This window comes from Falco cherrug, chromosome 5 (assembly GCF_023634085.1).
Source record: "Falco cherrug isolate bFalChe1 chromosome 5, bFalChe1.pri, whole genome shotgun sequence".
Taxonomy (NCBI): Eukaryota; Metazoa; Chordata; class Aves; order Falconiformes; family Falconidae; genus Falco; species Falco cherrug.
In genome coordinates this window covers 31,644,256-31,650,984 of record NC_073701.1, presented here as the reverse complement: position 1 = coordinate 31,650,984, position 6,729 = coordinate 31,644,256, and positions in this window count along the sequence as shown.

Genomic DNA, 6,729 nt, shown 5'->3' with positions numbered 1-6,729 from the left:
CTCCAGAAGTACTCCAGCTAAACTTGACCCAGTTTGATTGATATGATCAATTAAAGGAAAAACTTGGTCCTTACTTTGCTTTTTACTTTGCAGACACTTGCTAACATGATTTTCTTTACTAGGACCTTCAACATTACTATTACACACATGTGGAAAGGCTTTAGTCTTCAGATACTTAAAGAGAGGTACCCTATTTTCAGTTAACTCCTGGAAAGGTGTTAAAAATCTTTCAAAACACTTTTAAAATAAGTAGGCTTTTAGAAAAGAGGTTCAAGTGGCTCTGAGTACTGGTGAATGTTTAAAAACTTACTTATAAAGCCTTTAAAGACAACTTTTACCCCTCCAAATCCATCACCTGCACTGTTGTATTAGTATCCACTCTTTCCCTGTTTTCTTCCTGCCTACCCTGCTTATGACTGGACCCAGTTCACCCTGAGCTTCTCAGGTCTCATGCACAGACCGTTAAAATTATTCTTCTATCATGATCAGCCTCCATATCTTTGTAATGTTGGCACTGCAAATAGTTACCACTATTGCTATGGTTGTTACTGGGAGCACTGGGACACAAGGAAGGTTTAAGATGTGTACTGGTCCAGTCTTAACTCTGAGAAGTGGTGAATTCACCTGATGACAGTACCCTGGTGGTAGGACTTCCTTGCCTACTTTACATATGAAGATTTAAGTGGTAATTGTGGTTCATGTTACCTCAATACAAAAATTGGGACCTACTCCTAATCGCAAATGTTACTGGTACTGCTATTCTATAAATGAAAATGCAATCCAGAAGTTTTCCTTACTCTGCGGACCTTCCAGAAAACACCTTTTCATTATGGGTAGCATTTCTGAAAAGTGTGAGGTATTCTACAAAGGCATCCTTTTGCTGTACTGGAAACAGCTGCCATCAATTTGGCAACATTGACTTGCTTTGCTGCATAGTGAGACAACACGTATTTTGGAAAAGATCTTTTCCTGATCTTGCTGAGTTATTTGGCATCCAAATTGCCAGAACACAGCCAACAAATTAAGAAACAGAATAATAATAAGAAAACTTTCCCACCTGTGTGCTAAGAAAGTTAAGTCAAAATCCTATGAATGCTTGCCAACATTTCTTGCAGACTTCTATTGTCCTACCAATATACAGCGTCTTACCAAAAAATCGGCTGTGCCTGTCAGTGATTGAATGAACTTAGACATCTTTTATATGCAAGTTATATCAGTAATTTATTTAATTCCACTGTTTGCCAGTAGTTCTCCAACCTTAACATCCAGCGTTAGGTAGGTCTGAGGGAACACCAGCACTGAACCTTCATATGGTTTCTGTTTACTGGAGAGCCAGAAGAAACATTACATAGTATGTTACAGATGTTAAGATGGAGATGTCCACAGGCATAACAGATATGATGGATGCACTCTGTAAATGTGCTGGATTGAACAGAAAACCTGTGTGCGCAGGGTCATAATTTTCATAATGGTAATTAAGGTGCCAAATATCACTAACTGCAAAACACGTTACTTTCAGTGGAAGAAGGAAAGACTTTCCTGCATAAACTATGCTTTGTGAGACACCAGAGGAAAACAGGAGACAGTTTTGGCCTAGGCTGAGGACAGTATGCCCCCACTGTACAGACACTCCTTGTACAGAGGTGATGTCACCACTTCCAATCTGATTTGAATTGCTCTAGATGAATGACCATAATCACTACAAGCTAATTCAAACCAGTGGAATATGCATTTAAAGAGAGGCAACACAATTACACAGGACAAAGATTCTTGCAGGGCATAACAGATCTTATGAGCAGCTGGTAGATAATAGTTTTTTTAAAATAAACACTGCCTAAATGCACAATCCAGATTGCACACAGCTCTTTGAATCTCAGTGGCTGCTGTTTCATTTTCCCTGCTGGTTTCAGCCAGAGACTCAGAAAGATGGCAATGAATTGACTGCTGGTTGCGATTAGAGAATTGTAAAGTGGCATCTCCATTAGTAGGTGACCTCTCTAGCTACTAGGTTTGCTTCAAACACCTCAGCAGAAAGTGTGACACCTCCCAGAACATTATCAGGACTCAGGTGGGAGGGAGGCTCCAGAGAGATTTTTCTATGTAAATTACTTTTCAAATCCAAGCATGCTTCATCTAACGGATTGTAGTTATAGGCTGCAGTGTAATTCTTGCTCTCAGAATTTGGTATATCATTTCTTTGCTTTACCTACTATAGGCTAGTCCAGAATCACAAGAGATTTCTGGCCAACTTTTTACACATTTCTTTTGGCTGAATTTCAAAATCATTGCTATTTTCTTGAACAGGTGTTATTTCACTGATGAGATAGTTGCTTAGTTTAAGGTAACATCTTTAGATCTCTCCTTTGCTGGACTGTGTCACCGTTGCATTAGGAGATGCCTCTGAAAAACCACAGAAGGCTGCTCAGGTGTGAGAAGAAGTAAGAGGAGTTCAACAAATGCACTCATTGACTTGGAGGACCTTGTCCAGATCAATACCTGGCAGCAACATGCAAATAGTGCCTCATGTTCTCGCTATGAGCACTTTAAGTTCAGCAAGACTTTGGGGATTTTTTCCAACAGGGAAATATTGCCATTTTCTCATAAACCCTGTAAGTAACCTTTGCTTTGATATCTCCCCTCTGGACATAGTTCATCTGAGTCAAAGGAATCCATCAGAAGCACAGCCAACTGGACAGGTAGAATTCTTACACTTATTTGGATGGATGAGCATTAAGTACCTGAAACTCAGCGTCTTCTATAGGTGTCAACATCAGCTCTTAACACAAAAGAGCTGAGCCCCATGGTGGGACCAAGTTCTGCCCTCAGACAGGACCTTGCTTTTTGTGTTACAGAGAAGAGGCTTCCCCAAGGTGACAAGGTACCCGCTCTGAGATCTGTTGCCTCTCCTGCCAAGTAGAGACAACAGGAACAAGTAAGAACTGAGATGGAAAAGAAGAAACCAAAAGCCTTTTTAAAAAATATGCCACATCAAAATAAAGGCACACCATCCCAGCTGTACAAAATTCGGGCCCTTAAGTTTTTTTCCAAGTAAAGATATTAATAGCAGAGACCAGCATTTTTGATGCAATTCTTTTTATGTAGAACAATATAGAGAGTCTGCTCTCATAAACACAGTAGGATGAAAACAACCAGAGGCAACTTCTCTTCTCACAGCAGCAGAACTTTCCCAGCCAGCTCTCCGGCCTCTTGGGCTTCTCCCAGGACACACGTCTGTGCAGCTTGGCTGTGCTGCAGCTCCCCTTTGCTGCTGTTTCCCACATGCTGTCTCCTTCCTTCCCCACCTGAACTGTCTCTTATCCACCCCCACATATTCTTTTCCCAAAATAATACCCAGACAAAGCCGGCTTCCCACAATATTCAAATTCCTAAACTGCCTTTGTTTTGGGTGGAAACATGTGCTTAGCAGTCTATTGCAGTATCTTAAATGAAGGACAGTTTTCTGCAAGACGTAATCCAGCTTACAGTACACGAGCATGCTGAGATGTGACTTTCAGGCCTTTGCCCTGAGCTCTCTCATTGAACATCAGCTATCATGTGTTTACACAATCCTAGAGCTAAGTGTCCTTGTTGTGGTATCAAAATTAATGGAATATACAAAAGCCTGCTGTCTTGTTTCTCTGAGTTTGACATCCAACACAGATAGCCATTGTATTTGCAGAAATACTGTTAGAGTCCTGCACCTGTGATAGATAAAGCAGAAGCGCTGCGTGAGAAAGAGCAAATGGAAAACGCCTATGAATCCGTGCTGCACACATCCTCTGCCACATGGCAATGACTTCCTCTCCACCACCTCCTCCCAGCTAACAAAATGGCCTGGCATGTAGCCAAAGCACAATCCTCTGCATTCAAGGGCAGAAAGTGAGTATAAAACTCCACCCTCTCTTCTTTCGTAGGGTTTTATGTCTGTTGGGCACAAGACCATGAGGCAGTGGTCCTGTGCACCTCTGAAAGGTGAATGTGAATCACATGAAGCTACAGCAGTTCCCACCTGCCTGAGCACTGGTAAGAGAGTAAGGGGTTTATAGCTTAAGTACTTGCTGCTCTGCCTCCATAGCTCCTGAGATCTGTGGTGGCAGTGGAATTGAGCCCTGTTGTTCTTAGGCATTTTCTCCTGCCCTGTATATACCACTCACCACCCACAGACATCCTGTGAAGGCAAGCCACATAGCTTTAAAAAACGAAAGAGGAGATGAAAGATGTAAAGTGCACAGGTAAAGTTCCTTACCATACAAGTAGGAGTGTGGTGGGTCATTTACTTGGCGCCTGTGACTGCAATGCCCCTGGGGAGTCCGGCTAAATGTTATCATCCTGCAGCAGGGCTTCTCCTCAGAGCCTCATAAAAGAGGCTGGGAAGTTACTTGCATTCCAGGGCCAGCAACTGTTAGAGTACTACAGAGCACTGATGCCCTGGCTGAAGGATGTCAGGAATGAGACATTAGCAGACATCCAGATCCTGCCTGCACAGATCTTCACAGATGGTGACTTGTATCCATTTGAGGACAGCAAAAACAGTGTAGGGATACAAGCTAGGCTGAAAGACTGAAGCCCAAAATATTCCTGTCACTTGATCAGTGTCAGTGCCAAAGGACATGGCTGGACAAGCTTGCTTGCTCAATTTTCCAGTGGTCTGCCGTGAAGCCCAAAATCACTCCCTATGGATGCATGGATCTGAGGCATTCAGGTACAAGACACCTTCTGTGCTGGGTCAGCCGGCATGGTCCTACTGTATAGCTCCTTTCAGGAAGCAGTAGCATCCACAGGCAATCTATGAGGGCAATCTCAGGAGTCTGGGAGGAGTCATTGAAATACTCTATTTCTCAGAAAAGCGCTTGGAAAATGCAGCCAAGAAGCAGAAGGGAAGTGTGAGGATCATTTTTTCTTTAAGATGTCTATGTCTGTCAAGCTTGGCTGAACATGAAGACTTTGGGGAGGTAGGACTTTTGAAGTAACAATGAAGGCCATTATAGACTTTTAATAGCAATATTTTTAATACCCCAACTTGGGTATAAAGTGTAAGAGAAATGACAGGAGAGCTAGAAGAGACTGGCTTGGTCTCAGCACACTTCAAAGAAGGCACAAAACCAGTTTGGATCTATACATACATCTCTCAAATTCACTTGAGTACTGAAGTTCAGCTCTGCTCTGCTAAAATGCTACTTTAGTGCTCAGGAGCAGAATCTGTACTGCATTTTGGAACTATAATAAGTAGCTAGGACTCAAGTTTTGCAAAAATATCTCCTTATAAGCACAAGCAAAGAGGCAGAAGTAATTTTATCAAGCTAAATACTGGGGATGTAAATCTGCAGTAAAAGGGGAAATGGAGAAGATAAAATTTTTGTCTGAAAACAGGTCTCATTCCAACATAACCAATTCCGTCCCAATCCAGCATCAGAAAGTGGTTTAATGAACCACAGCTGAAGTGGGAAGCAGAATTGTTCAGGTTTCAGGACATGCTGTCTCTGCTTCACAGGGTGCAGGGAATTTGTGTCAGGGTTTCAAGGGAAACCCCTTCCCTTAGATCACCTGCTCCATCGCACTGCAGTTCATGCTGATGAGAGTAACAGTTATGAGCAGATAACAAGATGTTGGTTGAAGTTGCACATGGAGTAAGCTATAGGGCTCTGCTCCTACCTTTACAGAATATATCCACGTATAGATCCATGCATCTTTCCAAAAATACCTATAAATACACAGAGGCATAAGATTTCATTTCATTTAACCCACTCTTCTATTTTTGGCTATCTTAGGGAGGGCCAAAGAAAGATATCCTGAAAGCTTGATTTCTATTCTGACAAATCATCCTTTAGAGTCAAAAAGGATGCATTTTTTACTGGGGAAATCTCTCCTGATTCTGCTGCGACAAAGCAGCATCCTCAGACACCAGGTCTTTTTGCAACATCATACCTCTCAGGCAGGTGGTGTGGGTGTGAGAGACAGAAAGCTCTTGTTCACCCTGGACTCCTTTAGCCTCCCAGCCTCTGACAGCTTGAGCAAAGAGAGGAAAACACAATCACTGCTGGAACAAAATGTCCTTGTAAAAATAACCGATCTTCCTAACTTTAAGCATTTACTAATTAAAGCTATGCCTAGGAAACAAGACCTGTTCTTTCTAATCTCCATAGAAACACTCAGCCATGCTTCCTTCCTAACCCATGCAAAGATCACTGCAAGCATGTCAGCATGGGCCAGCAAGCCTTACTGGCTGGTTCAAGCCTTTTTAGCTAGCACAATGTTTACCTGAAGTATGCAGAGAGGATTTTTTTTTTTTTTAAAAGCGTTTCCTGTTTTTCATGCATTACAACGGGAAACCTGGGATGTTGAGAACTGTCTGCAAATTCCTGGAAATCCACAGACATTTGCATGCATTCCCAAAATATTTGACTAAAGCTAGGACTAAAAATTACAACTATGGAAATTCTCTTTATAGCAGGTGTTGGTCTTCTTTTGTTAGAAAACTGTGTTATTAAGGTATTTGTCAGATTGACATTTTGCCTTGGAGACTCCAGGTAGAAGCTAAATCGAAATCTTAAATTATATTTGAGGCCTTGCTTGCAGTTTGATGGCTGGAAATCTGATGGCAGCCTAAAACAAAGGTAAAGGACACACTACATTCTTCTTCTGGTGCAATCTAGGAGTGCCCAGGAGCTTCCCACCTCTTGTCCTTGCAGCTGCTTGACAGCCTGTTGGCTGCCTGCAAGCAGACTTCTG